The following is a 26,459-nucleotide window of genomic DNA, read 5'->3' as shown; positions in this document are numbered from 1 at the left end:
CTATCTTAAGTGAAAAGACTAAGTTGCATGGAGTCAGACATTCTGGAGAATGCGGGCATCGATCCGCTACCTCTGCTAGCGCTCTACCATTTGAGCTAATTCCCCACACACTTACAACAGAAAGGATCAGAAAATCTCAGGATTTTAACTTGGGACCATCCCAACGAACATCGAAAACTTTTGTGCAAATCTTCATCATCTCAACCTCACTCTGAGCTGGAAGCAAGGACGAGGTGGCCGAGTGGTTAAGGCGATGGACTGCTAATCCATTGTGCTATGCACGCGTTGGTTCAAATCCCATCCTCGTCGGATACTTTAAGTTGGGAGATGACGTGTCCTGAAATGGGTATCAAAACTGTGGTCTGTCAAAAATGTACATTGGATAGTCAATAGCAATATTGTCCTGGATGAATGCTTTTAGTCAAGGCTACATTGCTGGTTCTTTTTAATTATCTCAGGACCTGTTACAAGGTCAAGAAAAGAGCAAAGAAGCCAAATTCCATAACATCCATTTTGGCTACTGGGTCATGAGTATAGACTCTTGAGACATACCCCAGTACTTCAAGAGATACTCAATCTTCATTGATGGGACATATAAAAGAGTGAGACGATTGGTGAAGGGATTTCTGGAGAATGCAGGTATCGATCCGGCTACCTCTAACATGCTAAGCGAGTGCTCTACCACTTGAGCTAATTCCTCACAAGTTTTCTAAAGAAAGGGTCAGAAAATTTCAGGATTATCAGTAGGATTCATTCAATAGTTGAATGAATCGTACTTCATCCTACCCCAGTACTTCACGAAGAGATCGTCGTAAATCCATAGAGTGTCTTGTGGTATGTGACAAGACGCTATATTAAGTGAAAAGACTAAGTTGCATACTTCACGAAGAGATCGTCGTAAATCCATAGAGTGCCTTGTGGTATGTGACAAGACACTATCTTAAGTGAAAAGACTAAGTTGCATGGAGTCAGACATTCTGGAGAATGCGGGCATCGATCCCGCTACCTCTCGCATGCGAAGCGAGCGCTCTACCATTTGAGCTAATTCCCCACACAATTACAACAGAAATGATCCGAAAATCTCAGGATTTTAACTTGGGACCATCCCTTCGAACATCGAAAACTTTTGTGCAAATCTTCATCATCTCAACCTCACTCTTAGCTGGAAGCAAGGATGAGGTGGCCGAGTGGTTAAGGCGATGGACTGCTAATCCATTGTGCTATGCACGCGTGGGTTCAAATCCCATCCTCGTCGGATACTTTAAGTTGGGAGATGACGTGTCCTGAAATGGGTATCAAAACTGTTGTCTGTCAAAAATGTACATTGGATAGTCAAAAGCAATATTGTCCTCGATGAATGCTTTTAGTCAAGGCTACATTGCTGGTTCTTTTTAATTATCTCAGGAACTGTTACAAGGTCAAGAAAAGAGCAATGAAGCCAAATTCCATAACATCCATTTTGGCTACTGGGTCATGAGTATAGACTCTTGAGACATACCCCAGTACTTCACGAGATACTCAATCTTCATTGATGGGACATATAAAAGAGTGAGAAGATTGGTGAAGGGATTTCTGGAGAATGCAGGTATCGATCCTGCTACCTCTCACATGCTAAGCGAGTGCTCTACCACTTGAGCTAATTCCTCACAAGTTTTCTAAAGAAAGGGTCAGAAAATTTCAGGATTATCAGTAGGATTCATTCAATAGTTGAATGAATCGTACTTTCCTAACCCAGTACTTCACGAAGAGATCGTTGTAAATCCATAGAGTGTCTTGTGGTATGTGACAAGGCGCTATATTAAGTGAAAAGACTAAGTTGCATACTTCACGAAGAGATCGTCGTAAATCCATAGAGTGCCTTGTGGTATGTGACAAGACACTATCTTAAGTGAAAAGACTAAGTTGCATGGAGTCAGACATTCTGGAGAATGCGGGCATCGATCCCGCTACCTCTCGCATGCAAAGCGAGCGCTCTACCATTTGAGCTAATTCCCCACACAATTACAACAGAAATGATCCGAAAATCTCAGGATTTTAACTTGGGACCATCCCTTCGAACATCCAAAACTTTTGTGCAAATCTTCATCATCTCAACCTCACTCTGAGCTGGAAGCAAGGATGAGGTGGCCGAGTGGTTAAGGCGATGGACTGCTAATCCATTGTGCTATGCACGCGTGGGTTTAAATCCCATCCTCGTCGGATACTTTAAGTTGGGAGATGACATGTCCTGAAATGGGTATCAAAACTGTGGTCTGTCAAAAATGTACATCGGATAGTCAAAAGCAATATTGTCCTCGATGAATGCTTTTAGTCAAGGCTACATTGCTGGTTCTTTTTAATTATCTCAGGACCTGTTACAAGGTCAAGAATGAAGCCAAATTCCATAACATCCATTTTGGCTACTGGGTCATGAGTATAGACTCTTGAGACATACCCCAGTACTTCACGAGATACTCAATCTTCATTGATGGGACATATAAAAGAGTGAGAAGATTGGTGAAGGGATTTCTGGAGAATGAAGGTATCGATCCTGCTACCTCTCACATGCTAAGCGAGTGCTCTACCACTTGAGCTAATTCCTCACAAGTTTTCTAAAGAAAGGGTCAGAAAATTTCAGGATTATCAGTAGGATTCATTCAATAGTTGAATGAATCGTACTTTCCTAACCCAGTACTTCACGAAGAGATCGTTGTAAATCCATAGAGTGTCTTGTGGTATGTGACAAGGCGCTATATTAAGTGAAAAGACTAAGTTGCATACTTCGAAGAGATCGTCAGAAATCCATAGAGTGCCTTGTGGTATGTGACAAGACACTATCTTAAGTGAAAAGACTAAGTTGCATGGAGTCAGACATTCTGGAGAACGCGGGCATCGATCCCGCTACCTCTCGCATGCAAAGCGAGCGCTCTACCATTTGAGCTAATTCCCCACATAATTACAACAGAAAGGATCCGAAAATCTCAGGATTTTAACTTGGGACCATCCCTTCGAACATCCAAAACTTTTGTGCAAATCTTCATCATCTCAACCTCACTCTGAGCTGGAAGCAAGGATGAGGTGGCCGAGTGGTTAAGGCGATGGACTGCTAATCCATTGTGCTATGCACGCGTGGGTTTAAATCCCATCCTCGTCGGATACTTTAAGTTGGGAGATGACATGTCCTGAAATGGGTATCAAAACTGTGGTCTGTCAAAAATGTACATCGGATAGTCAAAAACAATATTGTCCTGGATGAATGCTTTTAGTCAAGGCTACATTGCTGGTTCTTTTTAATTATCTCAGGAACTGTTACAAGGTCAAGAAAAGAGCAATGAAGCCAAATTCCATAACATCCATTTTGGCTACTGGGTCATGAGTATAGACTCTTGAGACATACCCCAGTACTTCACGAGATACTCAATCTTCATTGATGGGACATATAAAAGAGTGAGAAGATTGGTGAAGGGATTTATGGAGAATGCAGGTATCGATCCTGCTACCTCTCACATGCTAAGCGAGTGCTCTACCACTTGTGCTAATTCCCCACAAGTTTTCTAAAGAAAGGGTCAGAAAATTTCAGGATTATCAGTAGGATTCATTCAATAGATGAATTGAATGAATCCTACGTCATCCTACCCCAGTACTTCACGAAGAGATCGTCGTAAATCCATAGAGCGTCTTGTGGTATGTGACAAGACGCTATATTAAGTGAAAAGACTAAGTTGCATACTTCACGAAGAGATCGTCGTAAATCCATAGAGTGCCTTGTGGTATGTGACAAGACACTATCTTAAGTGAAAAGACTAAGTTGCATGGAGTCAGACATTCTGGAGAATGCGGGCATCGATCCCGCTACCTCTCGCATGCTAAGCGGCTCTACCATTTGAGCTAATTCCCCACACTTACAACAGAAAGGATCAGAAAATCTCAGGATTTTAACTTGGGACCATCCCAGAACGAAAACTTTTGTGCAAATCTTCATCATCTCAACCTCACTCTGAGCTGGAAGCAAGGATGAGGTGGCCGAGTGGTTAAGGCGATGGACTGCTAATCCATTGTGCTATGCACGCGTGGGTTTAAATCCCATCCTTGTCGGATACTTTAAGTTGGGAGATGACATGTCCTGAAATGGGTATCAAAACTGTGGTCTGTCAAAAATGTACATCGGATAGTCAAAAACAATATTGTCCTGGATGAATGCTTTTAGTCAAGGCTACATTGCTGGTTCTTTTTAATTATCTCAGGAACTGTTACAAGGTCAAGAAAAGAGCAATGAAGCCAAATTCCATAACATCCATTTTGGCTACTGGGTCATGAGTATAGACTCTTGAAACATACCCCAGTACTTCACAAGATACTCAATCTTCATTGATGGGACATATAAAAGAGTGAGAAGATTGGTGAAGGGATTTCTGGAGAATGCAGGTATCGATCCTGCTACCTCTCACATGCTAAGCGAGTGCTCTACCACTTGAGCTAATTCCTCACAAGTTTTCTAATGAAAGGGTCAGAAAATTTCAGGATAATCAGTAGGATTCATTCAATAGTTGAATGAATCGTCATTTTCCTACCCCAGTACTTCACGAAGAGATCGTCGTAAATCCATAGAGTGTCTTGTGGTATGTGAAAAGACGCTATATTAAGTGAAAAGACTAAGTTGCATACTTCACGAAGAGATCGTCGTAAATCCATAGAGTGCCTTGTGGTATGTGACAAGACACTATCTTAAGTGAAAAGACTAAGTTGCATGGAGTCAGACATTCTGGAGAATGCGGGCATCGATCCCGCTACCTCTCGCATGCAAAGCGAGCGCTCTACCATTTGAGCTAATTCCCCACACAATTACAACAGAAATGATCCGAAAATCTCAGGATTTTAACTTGGGACCATCCCAACGAACATCGAAAACTTTTGTGCAAATCTTCATCATCTCAACCTCACTCTGAGCTGGAAGCAAGGACGAGGTGGCCGAGTGGTTAAGGCGATGGACTGCTAATCCATTGTGCTATGCACGCGTGGGTTCAAATCCCATCCTCGTCGGATACTTTAAGTTGGGAGATGACGTGTCCTGAAATGGGTATCAAAACTGTTGTCTGTCAAAAATGTACATTGGATAGTCAAAAGCAATATTGTCCTCGATGAATGCTTTTAGTCAAGGCTACATTGCTGGTTCTTTTTAATTATCTCAGGAACTGTTACAAGGTCAAGAAAAGAGCAATGAAGCCAAATTCCATAACATCCATTTTGGCTACTGGGTCATGAGTATAGACTCTTGAGACATACCCCAGTACTTCACGAGATACTCAATCTTCATTGATGGGACATATAAAAGAGTGAGAAGATTGGTGAAGGGATTTCTGGAGAATGCAGGTATCGATCCTGCTACCTCTCACATGCTAAGCGAGTGCTCTACCACTTGAGCTAATTCCTCACAAGTTTTCTAAAGAAAGGGTCAGAAAATTTCAGGATTATCAGTAGGATTCATTCAATAGTTGAATGAATCGTACTTCATCCTACCCCAGTACTTCACGAAGAGATCGTCGTAAATCCATAGAGTGTCTTGTGGTATGTGACAAGACGCTATATTAAGTGAAAAGACTAATTTGCATACTTCACGAAGAGATCGTCGTAAATCCATAGAGTGTCTTGTGGTATGTGACAAGACACTATCTTAAGTGAAAAGACTAAGTTGCATGGAGTCAGACATTCTGGAGAATGCGGGCATCGATCCCGCTACCTCTCGCATGCTAAGCGAGCGCTCTACCATTTGAGCTAATTCCCCACACACTTACAACAGAAAGGATCAGAAAATCTCAGGATTTTAACTTGGGACCATCCCAACGAACATCGAAAACTTTTGTGCAAATCTTCATCATCTCAACCTCACTCTGAGCTGGAAGCAAGGATGAGGTGGCCGAGTGGTTAAGGCGATGGACTGCTAATCCATTGTGCTGTGCACGCGTGGGTTCAAATCCCATCCTCGTCGGATACTTTAAGTTGGGAGATGACGTGTCCTGAAATGGGTATCAAAACTGTGGTCTGTCAAAAATGTACATTGGATAGTCAATAGCAATATTGTCCTGGATGAATGCTTTTAGTCAAGGCTACATTGCTGGTTCTTTTTAATTATCTCAGGAACTGTTACAAGGTCAAGAAAAGAGCAATGAAGCCAAATTCCATAACATCCATTTTGGCTACTGGGTCATGAGTATAGACTCTTGAGACATACCCCAGTACTTCACGAGATACTCAATCTTCATTGATGGGACATATAAAAGAGTGAGAAGATTGGTGAAGGGATTTCTGGAGAATGCAGGTATCGATCCTGCTACCTCTCACATGCTAAGCGAGTGCTCTACCACTTGAGCTAATTCCTCACAAGTTTTCTAAAGAAAGGGTCAGAAAATTTCAGGATTATCAGTAGGATTCATTCAATAGTTGAATGAATCGTACTTTCCTAACCCAGTACTTCACGAAGAGATCGTCGTAAATCCATAGAGTGTCTTGTGGTATGTGACAAGACGCTATATTAAGTGAAAAGACTAAGTTGCATACTTCACGAAGAGATCGTCGTAAATCCATAGAGTGCCTTGTGGTATGTGACAAGACACTATCTTAAGTGAAAAGACTAAGTTGCATGGAGTCAGACATTCTGGAGAATGCGGGCATCGATCCCGCTACCTCTCGCATGCAAAGCGAGCGCTCTACCATTTGAGCTAATTCCCCACACAATTACAACAGAAATGATCCGAAAATCTCAGGATTTTAACTTGGGACCATCCCTTCGAACATCGAAAACTTTTGTGCAAATCTTCATCATCTCAACCTCACTCTGAGCTGGAAGCAACGATGAGGTGGCCGAGTGGTTAAGGCGATGGACTGCTAATCCATTGTGCTATGCACGCGTGGGTTTAAATCCCATCCTTGTCGGATACTTTAAGTTGGGAGATGACGTGTCCTGAAATGGGTATCAAAACTGTGGTCTGTCAAAAATGTACATCGGATAGTCAAAAACAATATTGTCCTGGATGAATGCTTTTAGTCAAGGCTACATTGCTGGTTCTTTTTAATTATCTCAGGAACTGTTACAAGGTCAAGAAAAGAGCAATGAAGCCAAATTCCATAACATCCATTTTGGCTACTGGGTCATGAGTATAGACTCTTGAGACATAACCCAGTACTTCACGAGATACTCAATCTTCATTGATGGGACATATAAAAGAGTGAGAAGATTGGTGAAGGGATTTCTGGAGAATGAAGGTATCGATCCTGCTACCTCTCACATGCTAAGCGAGTGCTCTACCACTTGAGCTAATTCCTCACAAGTTTTCTAAAGAAAGGGTCAGAAAATTTCAGGATTATCAGTAGGATTCATTCAATAGTTGAATGAATCGTACTTTCCTAACCCAGTACTTCACGAAGAGATCGTCGTAAATCCATAGAGTGTCTTGTGGTATGTGACAAGACGCTATATTAAGTGAAAAGACTAAGTTGCATACTTCACGAAGAGATCGTCGTAAATCCATAGAGTGCCTTGTGGTATGTGACAAGACACTATCTTAAGTGAAAAGACTAAGTTGCATGGAGTCAGACATTCTGGAGAATGCGGGCATCGATCCCGCTACCTCTCGCATGCGAAGCGGCGCTCTACCATTTGAGCTAATTCCCCACACACTTACAACAGAAAGGATCCAGAAAATCTCAGGATTTTAACTTGGGACCATCCTTGAACATCGAAAACTTTTGTGCAAATCTTCATCATCTCAACCTCACTCTGAGCTGGAAGCAAGGGCGAGGTGTCCGAGTGTTTAAGGCTATGGACTGCTAATCCATTGTGCTATGCACGCGTGGGTTTAAATCCCATCCTCGTCGGATACTTTAAGTTGGGAGATGACATGTCCTGAAATGGGTATCAAAACTGTGGTCTGTCAAAAATGTACATCGGATAGTCAAAAACAATATTGTCCTGGATGAATGCTTTTAGTCAAGGCTACATTGCTGGTTCTTTTTAATTATCTCAGGAACTGTTACAAGGTCAAGAAAAGAGCAATGAAGCCAAATTCCATAACATCCATTTTGGCTACTGGGTCATGAGTATAGACTCTTGAGACATAACCCAGTACTTCACGAGATACTCAATCTTCATTGATGGGACATATAAAAGAGTGAGAAGATTGGTGAAGGGATTTCTGGAGAATGAAGGTATCGATCCTGCTACCTCTCACATGCTAAGCGAGTGCTCTACCACTTGAGCTAATTCCTCACAAGTTTTCTAATGAAAGGGTCAGAAAATTTCAGGATTATCAGTAGGATTCATTCAATAGTTGAATGAATCGTACTTTCCTAACCCAGTACTTCACGAAGAGATCGTCGTAAATCCATAGAGTGTCTTGTGGTATGTGACAAGACGCTATATTAAGTGAAAAGACTAAGTTGCATACTTCACGAAGAGATCGTCGTAAATCCATAGAGTGCCTTATGGTATGTGACAAGACACTATCTTAAGTGAAAAGACTAAGTTGCATGGAGTTAGACATTCTGGAGAATGCGGGCATCGATCCCGCTACCTCTCGCATGCTAAGCGAGCGCTCTACCATTTGAGCTAATTCCCCACACACTTACAACACAAAGGACCAGAAAATCTCAGGATTTTAACTTGGGACCATCCCAACGAACATCGAAAACTTTTGTGCAAATCTTCATCATCTCAACCTCACTCAGAGCTGGAAGCAAGGACGAGGTGGCCGAGTGGTTAAGGCGATGGACTGCTAATCCATTGTGCTATGCACGCGTGGGTTCAAATCCCATCCTCGTCGCATACTTTAAGTTGGGAGATGACATGTCCTGAAATGGGTATCAAAACTGTGGTCTGTCAAAAATGTACATCGGATAGTCAAAAACAATATTGTCCTGGATGAATGCTTTTAGTCAAGGCTACATTGCTGGTTCTTTTTAATTATCTCAGGAACTGTTACAAGGTCAAGAAAAGAGCAATGAAGCCAAATTCCATAACATCCATTTTGGCTACTGGGTCATGAGTATAGACTCTTGAGACATACCCCAGTACTTCACGAGATACTCAATCTTCATTGATGGGACATATAAAAGAGTGAGAAGATTGGTGAAGGGATTTCTGGAGAAGGCAGGTATCGATCCTGCTACCTCTCACATGCTAAGCGAGTGCTCTACCACTTGAGCTAATTCCTCACAAGTTTTCTAAAGAAAGGGTCAGAAAATTTCAGGATTATCAGTAGGATTCATTCAATAGTTGAATGAATCGTACTTCATCCTACCCCAGTACTTCACGAAGAGATCGTCGTAAATCCATAGAGTGTCTTGTGGTATGTGACAAGACGCTATATTAAGTGAAAAGACTAAGTTGCATACTTCACGAAGAGATCGTCGTAAATCCATAGAGTGTCTTGTGGTATGTGACAAGACACTATCTTAAGTGAAAAGACTAAGTTGCATGGAGTCAGACATTCTGGAGAATGCGGGCATCGATCCCGCTACCTCTCGCATGCTAAGCGAGCGCTCTACCATTTGAGCTAATTCCCCACACACTTACAACAGAAAGGATCAGAAAATCTCAGGATTTTAACTTGGGACCATCCCAACGAACATCGAAAACTTTTGTGCAAATCTCCATCATCTCAACCTCACTCTGAGCTGGAAGCAAGGATGAGGTGGCCGAGTGGTTAAGGCGATGGACTGCTAATCCATTGTGCTGTGCACGCGTGGGTTCAAATCCCATCCTCGTCGGATACTTTAAGTTGGGAGATGATGTGTCCTGAAATGGGTATCAAAACTGTGGTCTGTCAAAAATGTACATTGGATAGTCAAAAGCGATATTGTCTTGGATGAAAGCTTTTAGTCAAGGCTACATTGCTGGTTCTTTTTAATTATCTCAGGAACTGTTACAAGGTCAAGAAAAGAGCAAAGAAGCCAAATTCCATAACATCCATTTTGGCTACTGGGTCATGAGTATAGACTCTTGAGACATAACCCAGTACTTCACGAGATACTCAATCTTCGTTGATGGGACATATAAAAGAGTGAGATGATTGGTGAAGGGATTTCTGGAGAATGCAGGTATCGATCCTGCTACCTCTCACATGCTAAGCGAGTGTTTTACCACTTGAGCTAATTCCCCACAAGTTTTCAAAAGAAAGGATCAGAAAATTTCAGGATTGGCAGTAGGTTTCATTCAACAGAAGATCAAAAGAACTTGTGGCAAACCCTTTACCCATTCTACGTTAGATTGTAGTATGTGACAGGACACTCTATCTTAAGTGAAAAGACTAAGTTGCATAAAGTCAGAGATTCTGGAGAATGCGGGCATCGATCCCACTACCTCTCACATGCGAAGCAAGCGCTCCACCATTTGAGCTAATTCCCCACAAGTTTTCAAAAATAAGGGTCAGAAAATTTCAGTATTATCAGTAGGATTCATTCAATAGACGGTCAGGAGAGATCGTTGTACACCGTTGACCTATTCTATGTCAGATTGTGGTACGTGACAAGACACTCTATCTTAAGTGAAGTAGGTTTCATTCAACAGAAGATCAAAAGAACTTGTGGCAAACCCTTTACCCATTCTACGTTAGATTGTAGTATGTGACAGGACACTCTATCTTAAGTGAAAAGACTAAGTTGCATAGAGTCAGACATTATAGAGTATGGGGGTATCGATCCCGCTACCTCCCGCATGCGACGCGAGCGCTCTACCATTTGTTATAATTCCCCACAAGTTACCAAAAAAAGGGTTAGGAAATCTCAGGATTTTAACTAGGGTCCATCCCATCGAACATCGATAACTTCTGTGCAAAGCAGGCTGCACAGTGGCACTGTTGGTAGAGCTGTGGCCTTGCAGCAAGATGGTGCTGGGTTTGATTCCCGGCCCTGGGTCTTTCTGCATGGAGATTGCATCTTCTCCCTGTGCATGTGTGGGTTCTCTCCGGCTTCATCCCACTGTCCAAAAACATGACTGTCAGGCTAATTGATCTCTCTAAATTCTCCCTAGGTGTGAGTGTGTGTGTGAATGGTTGTGTGTCCTGTATGTCCCTGTGTTGCCCTGCGACAGACTGGCGACCTGTCCAGGGTGTACCCCCCCTCTCGCCCGGAACGTAGCTGGAGATAGGCACCAGCAACCCTCCTGGCCCCTCTACGGGACAAGGGTGAACAGAAAATGGATGGATGGATGGATGGATGGATGGATGGATGGATGGATGGATAAACCAAAACACACCAAACTGTACTGCATGTGTACATGTTCAGGTTATCAACGTCAAGCTATAGCATAACTAACCTACTCCCCACTTTCTTCAAATATTTTTTAAATTAAAACTTCTTGATTCCCTGTTGTAGTGTTGACAATTAATAGCAGAATATTGCATCCCTTTTTCAGATTATTTGCTTGATTGTGTCATTTTCCAGATTACCAATATTCCGGACTCAATGCTATGCAATTGCGCATGTGGCACACAGTTGTGCACATCAAGTCGTGTGATGTTCAATCCACTAATATAGAGGACTTGCCATTTATGTTTTACAAAGGAATTTTAAAAAGCAGTTATGCGCTAGCTGATAATGTTTTGAACAGTGTGCACAGCTGTTTCCGAGATTCAGGGTCATAAAGGAAAAATAGTTGTGGAAAATATTGGTGGTATTTTTTTTTTTTTTGCACAAATCCAAGAACGATGTGAGGTTTTTAAGTAATTTTTACACAATTATCAAAGTGGATTTTTTACACAATTTCTTTAGCAGTTGTTATACACATTTAAAATTGTAAGAATTAATTATGTAGAACGTGGCTATCTGAACTGCTGTTCCTAGCCAGCACAGAGAATAGACATACAGTTAGTCCACCTACAGTTTTTAAGGAACATTCCAACCCGAACCACCGTCCAGGTGAACAACCCAGGTAAGTACCCCATCTGTCCGTTGTCAGAAGAGGCATAACAGTTCAGGTAAGTAACCCAGGTAAGTAACACACTCTTTCTGTTGTCAGAAGAACAGATGAGTAAACAGTTTGTTACAGGAAAAGCCCCACAGTTCAAGGAAGTACCATCTTTTTTCTTTCATTCGTTAGAAAAGACCACTCCCTCCCAGGTAAGTACCCACATTTTAATTTTTTAGAAAGGAGCACCACATTCCAGGTAAGTACCCACTTTTTTCTGTTTTAGAAAGGAGCAACACAGTCCAGGTAAGTAGTCAGGCTGTTCCTTTTTATGTTCCAGAAAGGAGCAGCACCTCCCAGGTAAAAGTACCCACCTTTATTGTGTAGAAAGGAGCACCACATCCAGGTAAGTAACGTCCCATCCGTTGGAAGGAAGGAAAACTAACCTGGTAAGTCCAGTCTCCTTAAAAGAAACCACATTCTCCCCAGATGAGTGGTGCAATTACCCGGAATAATATACAACAAAACAAAGGACACAACTGACAGAGGATTGCAGGTCGACCTTCGACCCCTCAGAAGTTCTGAAAGCAATACAAACCATAACAACCACTTGCTGAACCTCATTTACACTAGTTGTACTGTTCCTGGATGCCGAGCCCATAACAGGTGCAATAAAACAAGGCAAAGTTTAGTAAAAAGAACGCGCCATCCAATTTCATGACTCACCATTAAGAGTATGATTATAAACCAACAAGTAAATCAAGTTTTGCCTTCCACCTCAGTTCTCTTAAAACCACAGACTTATGTGGCATCAGCATGTATGTCTGCCGGTGTCCCACTCTGTCCCTCCCTCACATTTAAATTCCTTCCAACCCAAAAAGATCATTTTGTTTTACCATGGTACAAGCATACCTTAAAAACAAAGCTCATAATCAACACACCTTTATTTTAAGGGGTACATTTAAAATATTAATACAATATAATTTTAACAAACTTAAACAAAATATAACAAAATAAATAAAACTGAAACTTAGAAAACATTTTCGTCAACTAAAATAAATCAAAACAGTAATTAATGGGGAAAAACTGTAACAGGAAAATAACATGCGTTTACAAAATCAACTAAAATACACTGAAATTACACTCTTCATCTTTGTTTTGCCCACAAGCACTCTTTTTCAACAGTTACAAGTGTTTGGAGGCACTTAATGCTACTTAACCTGCAAATGTTGGTAGCAAACAGGACACTGCACAGGTGCCATTCACTAAGCACCTGCCTAATAAACACCTACAGGATCGAAGTGAAAGCATCAACAACAGGGTGGCGATCGCCGCTAGGCCGTAGCGGCGCTGAACAAATTTCCCTTGTTTTCCACCTTGAACTATACAGTCTAATCATTGCTTTGCTTTCAGTTGCAGCACCAGATGTTTTCAGCTGGAGAGATGCTTCTATTCATGCCGCACTTCAGCACCAAACAGCAAACACAGCAGCCACAGTAAACAGCTCACAGTCATAATTAACATTGAGAACAGACTGGGGCTTTAAGCTGAGAAAGAGTCCAATTCCCTCGGGACTCGACTGAGACTGAAAACAAAGTTGATTATTTTTATATTTAGATTCACCAGCTGAACGCCACAAAAATTTATCTTGAGTCATCGTTCTTTTAACAGCTGGTGACAACACACCACGCACGTAGAAATGACTACATCTGCCTTCAAGTGTTTAAATACATGCATAGCGAGAATTATTCATATTTAAAATGAAGATTTTAGGTAATTATTGACAAAACTCTTATCTACCTATCACACACATTTTAATGAAGCTGATTTGTCAGACTGAAGGCCCTAATACACTTAAAGCCAAACAGTTAACGAGCAGTCACATGGTTTAAGCCCGTTCATATTCATACATTTTTCATATAGAGAACAATGATATCACATTTTCTATCTGTCAGTCACTGCTTGGCTGAGGGATGGCGTCACTGGTCGCATCACAAGAAAGACTCCCTTCGTTTTTCTCAAAATATCAGCAGATTTGCTGAGTATTTTTGGGAGAATGATGGGTAATTTTGAATGTAGAACAGCTATTGAGGGGTTATGGATGAAGGATAATCGCCACTCAAGGATGAGACAATAAATAAAAACTCAAAGTAGAGGTCGTAGAGGGATAAACTTGGTTGTCTGAGGAGTTTATGGTGACGCCCGACACGCTGATGAAGTCGATAAGACTTAACGGTTCTGAAGATATTTCAGATTCAGCCAAAAAGGATGAGACTAAATGACTGCAAGTCCCAATAGGAGGGTCGCATTGAGTTAGTATTAGTTAGGTTTATGCTATAGGCTCGCAGTTTGTCATGATGGGTGGTTGGAGTATGGATCCAGATGCAGTAGGCAGGAGACATCAAGCGGTGTTGAATGTTTAATATGAAAAATAAAGAAGAACAAAAAGTGACCAGTCCAGGTGAACACAAAAATAACTAAAGACACGTGGGGATCATCGAGGAACATGAAAAGAGAGCAGGGAGCAGGAGTAACAGGAAGTAAGAAACATGACGAACTGGCAAGTAGTGACTGAGAGAGAGAAGCTTAAATCTTGGGAGGTTGATAATTGGCAACAATGGACCTGGGCTGATGAGCTTGTTGATTGCAGGTGTGAGTAGTTGGGGCAGAAGCAAGCAGAGGGGAGGAGAGAAGGTGGCAGAGGGAAGTGGGGAATATTACACAGGAGAGTAAGGGAAACATAAAGGAGCAGGAAATTATTTCGACAGTAAAGTAACACTAAGACTAAAGAAAGCATGACGAGAAAAAGACTTAAGTCATGAGGGGAAACCATGAAAGAACTAAAACAGAAACCAGGCTGTTCTAAAAGCAACTAAAACACAGAGCTAGAGTAATTAGTAGGACTAAAAGAAATAACCTAGCTAGAATCACTAAAGAAAGATGGACATAGACTCAGACCTATAAGATAACCTGAACCTGGGGTAACGAAATAACTAAAAAATAGATAACAAGAGGGACTGAAAAGAGAACAAGACAAATCCAACCAAAAATAATTTGCATCAAATAGTGAAACTAGAATGACCCTGATAGGAAAAACTAAAGTGAACTAGAGAATAACTGCTAAAACAGAAACACACACAAAAAAATTACACTTTAAAACTCAGAGTCTTGACACTGTTTGGAGCCAATCCAATGGGAATATTGTTCCTCAATGACACTTCTGTGATGCTGGATTTCCAAGATTACTTGGAATCTTGGAAAAAAGGGAATGAGTGGCTTGTGAGCTGGGAGAGTAGAGAGTCGATCCTCTCGTTGATTGTGTTGTGCAACAGAGTTTCCGGCAGGTCATCAAGAAACATTGAAGAGTTTTTCCTAGCAAGTTTCCTATACTTAACAGAACTTTTAGGTAGCAAGAGTGTAAATTAATAAACAGTGCCGATTTACTGTCTTACAAAGCCAATCTTTGGTTTATAATCTTTGTTTGTAATCTAATTCAGTCCAGTGCCCCAGGAAGAAAATTTAATTACAGTAGATTCTTATCAGACAATGCTGAAATGACTTTTAAAGAATCTCTTCCATTTGTCATTTTTGCATCACTGAAGAGTAAAGCAGGGACCACTCACCTAATTTGTTCCCCTCTCTCCAATTGATTGCTGTGTTAATAATGTCACAACTTTATTGCTCAGAGAGAATGTTGGCTTCTTGTTTTAAGGTGTATTCACATCAGTCCTGTTTGGTCCACTTTAATGGAACTCTAGTTCGTTTGCCTAAAAAGTCTGGTTTCTTTAAGGAGGTGTGGATGCGCAACCAAACTTTGATGTGGACCAAAAAAAGTGAACTTTGGGCCACCAACACACCTAGGTGTGGGTTTGGTTACTGTGAACTATGATGTGGTGCAGAGGCAAACCTGTGTGCCAATGTGGGAGAAATGTATTGTGGTCTTTTGCCAAAGACAGAAGAGAAATCCTACAACCACTACAATCTGGTACCACTCTATTATTGTTTACATTCCAGCTGGAAGGAAGCTGCACTCAGTGTCTTCTTGAAAGGTTTTTTATGTCATTTACTTAAGTGGCTCTTAGTGCAGTGGCACCACAGCTGAGAGCAGAGGGTGCAAAAGGTTTTTCAAAGGATTTGGTTAGTTTGAAACAGAGCTGTAAATGTAACATATGTTGCAACTTTGGTTCCCAGTTGAACTGGAATGTCAAGTGTCAAAACACCCTTAATTTACATTGCTTAGCTACAAGGGAGTGGGTTCTGCTCCTAGTCCTGTGGTTTATCAGCTCACCAGGGAACTAGAAAGAGTTGCACCAACTAGTTGACTTTTAGACTAGTCGGGAACTGGTATAAACAATGTGTAAGTAACTTATGAAAGGCAGTGAAAGACGAATGTTTACCGCCACCGGGGATGAACCCAACATACGAGACGTGATGGCAACGGCAGCAACTAAAGTTGAACAATTTTCTACTTTCTTGTGTCGCTTTGCAAGCCTGCATTTTCACATCTATGTGTACAAGCTCAAAATTTCACATGCACAAATTTTGCCAAGAAACCATTGCCTCAACTTCCATAGGACAAGAAAGGAGAAGTAGCAACGTGCCTCAACTTCCATAGGACAAGAAAGGAGAAGTAGCAACGTGCCTCAACTTCCATAGGACAAGAAAGGAGAAGTAGCAACGTTCCCTCCAGTGTGCTGAGCCAATTAAACTGTTACTACCATAAATGAGCTCCTTTACTTTTTAGAAAGTGTCATGACTGGTCTTTCAAAAATGTTACTTAATCTGCTTATTTAGGTTGTTCTATTTCCTTCTTATTCATCACATGTAATGAGGCCGAGCACACGTCATGAGTAACCTCCATCACTAAGACAGAGAGGTTGTCAGCCATGTTTGTAATGTAACCGATCATTTTTGTTTCTTGTACTCTCTAACTGGGCCTGACTCAGAGTGACAGCTAAATGGCTGACATGCAAAAATTATAGGCTGCTAGGCGTCTGCTGTTGAAACACTTCAAAAGTGGATGTCACCTGCAGCCTGCCAACAGTGTCGCCATGCCAAATCGAGAAATAAATATCTTTTAGATAGCAAATCAAAACAGGATTTGCTCTGTACCGTGTCATAATTTCAGCAAAAATCTTAGCTGTGTACGGATTTATCTGCCCACCTGCAGAACATCCACTTCAGGGAAATCTGAGCTGGCAGTGACTCATGTTTATTCAGTGGCAGCCACCTGCAGAGAAAAAGAAAATGCGTTCAATTTGTTCAGCGAAAAGAAAGATAATTGTTTTCCTTGCTCTTTTTGGGTTTGAGAAGAATCATGTACACAAAGCTGTGGAAGTGATTCTGTTCGCGAGGAACTGGAGACTGATTGTAAAAAAGTAAAAAATAAAAAAAGAGCTGCATCTATTACATAACGCTCCAGGTCTTGAGTTATTGTTGGGAGTCAGAAAAGGATAAAAAGTTCAACGGTGGAAAAGTTAAAATGGACAGTAAATAATTTTAGATTTTTAGAATTGAAGTTACATGGTGGCACAATCGGTCTTTTGGGTTGAGGTGAAATTACTTTTTTCATATTTTCACATACAGTCAGGTTGGTTGGGGTAGATTCAATATATGAAATTATCTTATCAAATTAAACCTAGTTTGATTATCCAAAATATAATGTGAAAACAAAAAAAAAAAAAAAAAACAGCTGAAGACGAGCAAATACTGTAAACATTCTATAACCATCTATAACCACTGTTGAAAGGTTTTAGTATTTGTGTAAATTTTGGACAATTTGTGCTGTTTCATGGAGATTTAGAGATGATTGCAGTAGAAATTATGTGCACTCATCACAGCAATTCTGGCAAAAAAAGGTCTATGATTAACATATACCTGTGGGAGCTAAATGATTTCAGTGAAAGTGCAGTAGAAGCTTTCAGTGGTAATTGTGCCAGAGAGCCAGGTTGAGACTAATCTTTTGTTCAGCTCTTTGTTTGAAGTTCTGATCACTTTTTTTTAGACTTTAACTTGAACAGTCTTTCTAAATCAGAAAAAGATTAATGGTCCTTTCTTCATCTGGTCAGTTGCAGTATAACCTTTCCATATATATTTCATAATTCTTGGTCCATTAACAAAACTGAAGTTATTCAAGAGGCAGAGAAAATAGAATAAGTAGTCAAATACGAACACCTACACCACTTGTGTAGCACACAAGTAGAGTTTACATCGAGCCATAAAAACCCAACCCGGCATTGTGTCCCAGTGCAATCCAACCCAACTTTTTAACTTTAAAGGCCTGAGTCGGAAGTAAACTCCACATATTATTTTAATTGGGATTTTACTGTTTTCCACCAGGTACGTCAGCTGGGTAACTTCTCCTATTTGTATTTTTTGCTTAACATCTTCCAGTGTGTTGTAACCACAGGGTGAGTCAAGAGCAAATCCTCCTTTATACAACATAAAAACATCATAAACACATCACACATTCACCAGCTGTGAAAACCGGTAACAAACATTACATTTTGTGACGTGCCATCATTAAATTCATCATGACACATCAAATATGTTGGTTAATGTTCCAGTGACTGTGGGTCAAAAGACTCAAGGCAACTCAAGGTTCTAGCCTTGATTTGAAGGCTAAAACCTTGATTTTTAGTCTTGATTTAAAGGGACTCAGTATTTCAGCTGTGGAGTTTTCTGGACGTTTATTTCTTCATCTTCTGCTAAAATCTGAATTAGTGAGAAAATATAGATATTGAATCAGAGTTGCCCCATGATTGAACCTTCCAATGAAAAGTTACCTGCTGACACAAAGAAACTCCAGTTCTTTACATGAAATTCAAGCCAATTGAGTTTTGGACCAGAGAGTCCTGCTCAACTCTTCAGTTGTTCCAGGACTATGCTATGGTGAAAAGTACCAGATGCTGCGCTGAGGTCCAACAGAACCAGCACTGTGATTCTCCCACAGTCTGCATTTATGGTTTGTCTCACGTGAAGTGTACACATCCTTTGGAAAAGTAAAGCAACATAAACAAGGATGGTACAGAATGAAAATCAGAGATTAAACGCTAAGCAAAAACACATTCATTCCTGCTGCAAGACTGACACTCTGGTATGAGAGGGAGAGCGAGTAGAATCAGAGAAAGAAGCACAGAAACTAATTATATCGCTGAAGAAAAGATTGCTACTGTGCACCAAAAATTTCATTTTGATCAATGCTTCCCCTGCAGAGCAAAATGTGCTTCTTTTATTAGGCCAAAGTTTAATAAAGGCAACTCCAGCTAAAGTAAATGATTATTTTCCAACTAATAAACGCTGCAAATATTTTACAGGCAACAGATTAAAAGGGTGTAAACTGCGGTTCAGAGCTTCTCTCTCTCAGATGAATTCTCCATTGATTTGGTTCTAAAAACAGTCCAGCCTTTTTCTCCTTTGGTCTGTTTCTTCCACTGTCACCACTTGGAGCTATAAATCAGAGTTAGCTGTGACTAATGTCTACAGCAGCATCTCCTTTGTGATTTGTGGAATCATTATACTTATGCCTCAACGGTCCTGGTAAATGGAGAGGAGGGATTACAGGGTTGTGAATGTGACGCTTTAATGCAAGTCATTTCAGTCAAAAAGCTCTGATTGGTAGAGAAATCTCCACTTATTCATCACACTCTGGTTTCTTCTTCTAAGTAAGGATGAGTTATGTGACGATATAAATGTGGCTGCATAAAGGAATGAAAGTATGTCCCATCCTGCCCCATTATCACGTGGATTAACCATGTTTTTCTTAACCTCCTTCTAAAACTACAATTGTTTTCACCATAAAACAAAATAATAATAATACTTTTCATAAAGTATTCCCAGCCTCTCACTAGCTGAAACATACAAAACAGGAAGAAATAAAATGCATGTAATTTCAAACATTAGACATATTTAAATGTTGTGATTTTTTTCTTAGATAAATTGATCCCAGGCGAGTCGGACGTCACTACAACCAGAGCAGTGAGGCAGTGAGGCACTGACTTTTTTTTTTTTTTCCCCACCAGGGGGTCCTTTTTGTGGGCTCTAGTGTCCCTTTTTTCATAGTAGGCTGACAGGAAGGGGGGAAGGAGAGGGGGGAAAACATGCGGCAAATGTCGTCGGGTCCGGGAGTCAAACCCGCGCCAGCCGCGTCGAGGACTGAAGGCCTCCAAACATGGGGCGCACTAACCTCTACGCCACCGGAGCACGCCCTGAGGCACTGACTTTTAATCAAAATCAGATTTACAAATAATTTTGTGCATGCGGACAACGCTGGAGGGCCAAAAGACTATTCTTTTACATGTCATGCATAGCTGTGCTGCCGTCGTAGAATAATTCCTTTATTTCAATCAAACTTGGACATGTAGATATTATTAATTTTGTGCTGTGCTCCACAGCAAAGGGAAAAACCGTTAAAGTACAACTCAAAACCACGTCTTTCTCGCTCTCTGTATCAGCACAGCTACGCACAGACTCATTGCCATAGCAACTGACAACACAACCAAAAAAAACCCCAGAAATATTTCCCACTCAAAGAGCAGAACATTCAGTCTGTTACAGTGGTATAATTTTAGACTTGATGTTTATTTTGCGATTATTAAGTGATTGTTGTGGTACGAGGAGAAAACTATAAATATATCGCTGCACTTGACTTTATAGCTAGCTGGCTGTTACTGTCTCTTACTCCACAACTGGAGTCACAATGTCTGGGATCATGAGCGCCCCCTGCCTTGAGACAAGAGAACTGCCTGCCTCACCTCAAATCTGTTTTCTACTGTTTCTGATCGCTCCTCAGCACACGAAACACGTTACACACACAGTTGGTGGCAAAAAGCACTGTACATTATATACATAAGCTAAATTATTGAAACTCAGTTTATATGTAAAATGTTTTTTAACCATTTTATTGGTGACGTACAGACAGGAGGAGCATGCTGTCATAGAATGGCAGCCAGTGCAGTTAGTGAGAGGTTGATCAATCCAAGGTGAGGTTCAGCTTCCTGCTGCCTCACCAGCTTCGCTTCTGAGCATTTGAATGGGAAAATGCACAAATTCAGCAATTTTGAAGAAAATATAATCAGAATTGGTTAAGCTAAATGAAAAATAGGTACTTTATAGTACAAACCACAGAGTCAAAATAGCAAAATATACTATTTTATCATTATTTTATATTATTTTTCCATGATGACAGGTGAGGCTCTGCCTCCCCAAACTGCATGTCACTGAAGCAGAAGAAAGACTCAATAAGCAGACCGGATAAAAAAATTTATTGTCATTCTAAAATATCATATAAGTAAAACTGTGATTCCAATACAAATGTGTGCAAAACTGCTAATGTCGAGGAAAAAAAAAAAACAATTCTGTTTTTATAAAAAAAAAAAAAGATTAAAATCAGATGTGAATATGGTTTTTACACATTAAGTAATTAAAAAACATTGCCCAATGGAAACATCCAGTTGATGATCATGCGACTCTTGTGATGTGTCGAAATTAGCGCGTTTCCATTATGCAAATTCATCTTTGAAATATCAAATTGCGCAATTATATGGTCAGCAGCTACTGTTCCCCTAACGTAAAAAAAAACAAACAGTTTTACAATTGTGTTGTTTCCAAATTTAAAAAAAAACAATTAAAATCACACATGAATAAGTTTGGTGTGTCAACAACTACTGACCGAGCAAAACAAGGGTGGTTTGAGATGGAAGGTTTTGATTGTAGACTCAGGAGACTCAGAAGGTAAGCCTGAGAAATAATAGTCAGAATCAATTAACGTAACAATAAGTTAAATCGATAGGGAATTTAAAAAATCTGAATAGAAGACAAGAGCAAGCTAATGTAAAGGAGAACAACAATAAAACGGCTTGGTTGTAACAAGGGTCAGGAGACAAGAAAAGATGGTAAAGGTGACTTTTGAATGAGAGCGGACAATTAGGCTTTGTTCCCTGCTGACTGCAGCGCTGCTATTAGCTCTGGAAACAAGTGTGCGCACACACTCACAGACTCGTCCACAGTCTTTCTGCTGGCTGACTTGTGCATCCCGCTGAGACAAGCTGCTATTAAATGCCAGCACCATGTCTCCACTCTGTCATTTCTTCTGTCTTTCCCTTCATCCTCCTCTATCTGTGTCCATCTGAGCTCTTCAGTCAGCCTCCGTCCCAGAACCACTGCAGCCGTTTTCATTTTTTTCCTCAAATGGCTTTGATCAGTTCTCTTGTTCCTCATCATATCGTCTGTCACATTTGGTTTGTCTCACTTATTTAAAACAAATATTGTACTGCGGAAAATGTGGTAATGCTAAGAAAAATATGCCACTTTTAGCTTTAATGTCTGGTATGTCACTGAACAAGAGCCTTTCAACTATGACACAAATTTGTCATTGCTAAATTTATGTAAACACATTCATTTTTTCTCTGCTTTGCTTTTCACAAGATGTAAATATGTTTAGCGTATCTTGCTAGACAGACTGTTCAGTCTACTTACTTTGCTTTTTCCCATGAAATTTTTTAAAACTGAAATAGACAAATAAAACACTTTAGTGTATTTTACTATTGTGAACTTCTCCATAATGCTGTCTGTAAAAAACTCAACCATTCTGTGCAGTATACCATAAACATACCCAAAAAAACACATTCGTACTGCACGTGTGAGCATTAGCATAATGCTAATGGCTACTGCAAGCTAACATGTAAACCTATGGAAAACTTCTAGCCCAGTCTCAAGCACTAGCATGCTAACTCTAATTCCAATGACCCATGTAGACCTTCTCCCTACTTTGCTAAACAATGATTTATGAGACACACTCATAAATCACTAGAATCATACCTCATGTTTTCATCAGAAAATAAAATGAACATTATTTTGTAACTTACAGATTTATGTGAGCCAAATATCAGCATATCTACTGTTCTGGAACGTTCTATTTTCACAAACACCACCAGGGGGTGCCAAACATCAATTAAGAACAAACTTTAATCAAAATTTTAATTACATCTTTATATTTTCCTGATATATATATATATATATATATATATATATATGTGTGTGTGTGTGTGTGTGCGTGTGTGTGTGTGATTGGATACTCAAAACATGTAGCCTTATAGATTTGTTAAAATGTCATAAAAGCACACTAGTTCCAGCTTTGGTATTTTATTAAATCTATAAAGAAGCATGTGAGTATTTAGAACTGACCTTTTTTTTAAAACTTAATTTACCAAAATAATTGACCATTTCCAAGCTTCATCCTAGGAGGGCCAGCACTCGTTCCTATTTTTATCAGGAAGAACAAACCATGCTATTTTTAACTGCTGCCTTAGTTAGCAAAAGCAAAACATGATGACAGAGTTCCCCTCACCTTGAAAAGAGTCACCCGGTGTATCGCTGTCGGCTGTTCACATGATTATTACTGTAATGGGTTGTAATGAACACAATTTCAAGCAGAAGTTAATGGAACATGAGACAATTTCTCATCGTTGGTCACTGTCAGAAGACATTTGACATCCAACCGAAAGCTCAGCATGCCGCATTATGACTAAGCTCACCTCGTTTTAGCCATTTGCATTTAAAGTGATGTTATTTTTCTCAGGTTGGTAAAATTTACTCATTTCATTCCTGCTGGCATTGCAATCCCTCTGAAACCTTACAGAGGGGGAGCAGAGTACCTATAGATAGATGCATGTGGCGTCATCTTTTCTCTGGAAGGATTATTTCTTTTTCTCCACCTTCTTATCCTTCTTTCCTGTGAAGAACTGAAGCTTATTCCTTCATTTTTCAAGGCTCAAGGCCTTGAAACACATTGAGAAAGGGATGCTCTTAACGCTTGTTTACTTTTGTTAAGTGTCATTTTTAAAAAAGATGGGGTCACTAGATAAAGTTACAGATAGATAAAGTCCAAGGTCACCTTTTCTACTTAAAACATCAGAAAATTTAATAAAGTTTACGGCTCCAAGGACTTTACAAAGCAGTCAGCGGAATAAGACACCAAACAACATGATGGGTCATCTTTAACAAACATCTTGTTTTCTCAACTCGACTCAGTTAAAACTAAAGAGCAAATATGAGCGTTAAAATATTCACTTCAGTAATTTTATGCTATGGAGTTAACATGCTTTATAATGTTAAAAATTAAACGCTAAAAATCATATTAATTATTTTTATAAATGGACTCATAGGTCTTGTGATGATAACTTTTGCTGGATGATAAAACTAACAGTAATTATTGTGATAAATGATGATATTGTCTTTCTGAGACCATTTTCAATTAATATATAATATACAAGTTCACATTCTCAAAGATCAATAGACTTTAATTTTGTAAAAGAAAAAGAAAAAACACTTAAAACTGGAATTGGAAGATATTTCAAATATCCAAAATAAAACATGGCGACCAATAACCATAAACTGAAATAAAAAACAAAGCCATACATAAAACGGATTATGAAGTCACCGTGAACAAAATTGCCCTCCAGAAAAATATTCATCACCTGAATTAAAATTATCAAGCTCATTTTAACTTATTGTTGTTATAACTGTGACAGGCTGCTGCGTCACATCTTTTTTTTTTTTTTTTTTTTTTAAACTGTAAGATTAAAATACTTTCTTCCATTTATTTCTACCAAGATTATGCGCTGGAAAAAAAAGACCTTCTGGCAATTAATTGCAACTACTAATTAATCTGATATGTTAAGGCCACGAAACTTCCCCATCAGCGCATCTCTGCCATCTGTGTGACGATCCCCAGACAATACAAGGAGCAGCCATGTGCTCAGTGCAAGTGGGTTTTGATGTGGTGTGTGTGTGTGTGTGTATTATTTTTTTTTAAGTATCCTTACCCCTACTATTCCCTGAGGTTTACCATTGTTGTTCCTGTGCACTAATTGGATTAATTACAGCCAGCCTGCATGCAGGTCCCTGAAGTACTGTGCAGTTTGCTTATATTCAGGTTGTCAGATATACAGGAGATTTGAACATACATATTACTTAAAGAAACACACATTTACACTTGCAATACACATCGAATTCGATCAACATTCGTGTTATGAATGAATTATGTTAATTTGTTAAATAAATGTATAATTAATATATATAATTATATTAAACTGTATATTAATATGATATATATATATATATATATAGAAAGTGATTAGAAATGATCCAATCAAATGTTTTCTTGAGCTGATTTGAAATTTCATCGTAACAGTGCTGCCCGTTTTTAGTGGCACCACTGGTTAAAATCTATACTATGGTTAAATAGTTTAGGCGACTGTTGGGGGTGAAGTGGGGGGAACTCCTGGATGTCCCTGCCATCTCACTACCTCAGATCAATACTAATCCTGGAACATGCTGAATCCTTCACTCAGCACGTCAGCAATATGTAGTCACTGGTGCTTTGATGCAGTGGAGCAGCACATCTAAAGGATGTGTTAAGCTGCTGGCCCCTGGCAGAAAAAAGAAAAACTTGTTCGCTTTCAGAAGGAGTTGTACGTGTGCCAGCTGACCGTGAAAACGGCACAATGTGAACAGCAACAGCCATGAATGAAACTTATTCAGGTGTACGTAGCGCTAGTACCTAAAAACAACCATTTTATGCCACACAGAAAAAGTGATGAAGTTTGATATTAATCTGTCAACATAGGTTTTAATCCACTAGTATTTTACAATGTTCTATATAAGCTGTAGTGGACACTGCTAACTATTAAGGTAGTTGTGCTAACCATAAAGCACTAATCACTGATATTAGTTCCACTAACACTAAAGTGCTACACCAACAAAGTATTTAGCAGAAGCTAATGCCAAAGCTCAGATTATATCTACTTTTGAAACACTACAACTCTAGAGAACCAATTTAATTTTGACATTATAATTTACATTTTTTAGAATGTCCTTAGTTATTGTAATGTTCAAATCTTCTCTACTGTCTGTGTTTTATTTTATTACTTTATGTTTGTTTGAAATAATGTTCATGATTGGGGGAAAAAAAGAGAAACCTCGAGGAGAGGAAATTAAACTACTGTGAAAGCAGTCTTCACCCACTTCAAAATAAAAGCATGACTATAAACAGCTAACTACAGTAGATAGCCAAAACTTCTACACAGATGTCAAACTTTCTTCACCTTAAAGTTTAGAAACTATAGTACGCTTTAGAATTTATCTTGAAAAACTGGTTTAGGGGCTCAATGTTTTCAAAGTTAGCAAAAAACACTAGCGTGCTAAACAAAAAATTAGCTCCACTATAAGCGTATTAGTGGAAGTGTACCCACCACTAAATATCAGTCTTAAGCTCTAATCTGTGAGGTGATTATACATCCACACATTATTAGGAATACTGTTAGAGATCATAACACAACAGACTGAACTCGACAGATGTACGAGGTAACATTTGGATTGGTAGTTTTGACATCCATCTTGGTGAGGTGGACCATGGCGTCACGTGCAAAGGGTCAACATGGATGCCTCCTCACGATCCTCTCACATGTTCCTGTTATTGAAAGCTAGTTTTGCCTTTAAATGTCTTAATAAAGTCTGAGGCTTTTGGTGGCCAGGTTCTCATCTATTATCATAATTCTCATTTATCTCCTGTCATATTGAC

At 39.7% G+C, this 26,459-nt stretch overlaps 18 non-coding genes across 18 annotated transcripts; 11 read left to right on the top strand and 7 right to left on the bottom strand.

Moving 5' to 3' along the window:
* Positions 1 to 227: 227 nt before the first annotated feature.
* trnas-gcu lies at positions 228 to 309 on the top strand. Its single transcript has one exon. It is a non-coding gene; the product is annotated as a tRNA-Ser (tRNA).
* A 669-nt stretch (positions 310 to 978) lies between these two features.
* On the bottom strand, positions 979 to 1,051 carry trnaa-cgc. Its single transcript has one exon. It is a non-coding gene; the product is annotated as a tRNA-Ala (tRNA).
* Positions 1,052 to 1,173: 122 nt separating this feature from the next.
* Positions 1,174 to 1,255, top strand: trnas-gcu. Its single transcript has one exon. It is a non-coding gene; the product is annotated as a tRNA-Ser (tRNA).
* Positions 1,256 to 1,922: 667 nt separating this feature from the next.
* On the bottom strand, positions 1,923 to 1,995 carry trnaa-ugc. The gene has a single exon. It is a non-coding gene; the product is annotated as a tRNA-Ala (tRNA).
* A 122-nt stretch (positions 1,996 to 2,117) lies between these two features.
* Positions 2,118 to 2,199, top strand: trnas-gcu. Its single transcript has one exon. It is a non-coding gene; the product is annotated as a tRNA-Ser (tRNA).
* An 852-nt stretch (positions 2,200 to 3,051) lies between these two features.
* On the top strand, positions 3,052 to 3,133 carry trnas-gcu. The gene has a single exon. It is a non-coding gene; the product is annotated as a tRNA-Ser (tRNA).
* Positions 3,134 to 3,992: 859 nt separating this feature from the next.
* On the top strand, positions 3,993 to 4,074 carry trnas-gcu. The gene has a single exon. It is a non-coding gene; the product is annotated as a tRNA-Ser (tRNA).
* Positions 4,075 to 4,742: 668 nt separating this feature from the next.
* trnaa-ugc lies at positions 4,743 to 4,815 on the bottom strand. The gene has a single exon. It is a non-coding gene; the product is annotated as a tRNA-Ala (tRNA).
* A 122-nt stretch (positions 4,816 to 4,937) lies between these two features.
* On the top strand, positions 4,938 to 5,019 carry trnas-gcu. Its single transcript has one exon. It is a non-coding gene; the product is annotated as a tRNA-Ser (tRNA).
* Positions 5,020 to 5,688: 669 nt separating this feature from the next.
* Positions 5,689 to 5,761, bottom strand: trnaa-agc. The gene has a single exon. It is a non-coding gene; the product is annotated as a tRNA-Ala (tRNA).
* Positions 5,762 to 5,883: 122 nt separating this feature from the next.
* Positions 5,884 to 5,965, top strand: trnas-gcu. The gene has a single exon. It is a non-coding gene; the product is annotated as a tRNA-Ser (tRNA).
* Positions 5,966 to 6,632: 667 nt separating this feature from the next.
* Positions 6,633 to 6,705, bottom strand: trnaa-ugc. The gene has a single exon. It is a non-coding gene; the product is annotated as a tRNA-Ala (tRNA).
* A 122-nt stretch (positions 6,706 to 6,827) lies between these two features.
* Positions 6,828 to 6,909, top strand: trnas-gcu. Its single transcript has one exon. It is a non-coding gene; the product is annotated as a tRNA-Ser (tRNA).
* Positions 6,910 to 7,769: 860 nt separating this feature from the next.
* On the top strand, positions 7,770 to 7,851 carry trnas-gcu. The gene has a single exon. It is a non-coding gene; the product is annotated as a tRNA-Ser (tRNA).
* Positions 7,852 to 8,518: 667 nt separating this feature from the next.
* Positions 8,519 to 8,591, bottom strand: trnaa-agc. Its single transcript has one exon. It is a non-coding gene; the product is annotated as a tRNA-Ala (tRNA).
* Positions 8,592 to 8,713: 122 nt separating this feature from the next.
* On the top strand, positions 8,714 to 8,795 carry trnas-gcu. Its single transcript has one exon. It is a non-coding gene; the product is annotated as a tRNA-Ser (tRNA).
* Positions 8,796 to 9,464: 669 nt separating this feature from the next.
* trnaa-agc lies at positions 9,465 to 9,537 on the bottom strand. The gene has a single exon. It is a non-coding gene; the product is annotated as a tRNA-Ala (tRNA).
* A 122-nt stretch (positions 9,538 to 9,659) lies between these two features.
* trnas-gcu lies at positions 9,660 to 9,741 on the top strand. Its single transcript has one exon. It is a non-coding gene; the product is annotated as a tRNA-Ser (tRNA).
* Positions 9,742 to 26,459: the final 16,718 nt, after the last annotated feature.

The sequence above is a fragment of the Gambusia affinis genome, linkage group LG09 (genome assembly GCF_019740435.1).
Source record: "Gambusia affinis linkage group LG09, SWU_Gaff_1.0, whole genome shotgun sequence".
Classification (NCBI taxonomy): domain Eukaryota; kingdom Metazoa; phylum Chordata; class Actinopteri; order Cyprinodontiformes; family Poeciliidae; genus Gambusia; species Gambusia affinis.
Note: the sequence above shows the minus strand (reverse complement) of the source record. Positions and strands in the feature narration are given on the sequence as shown.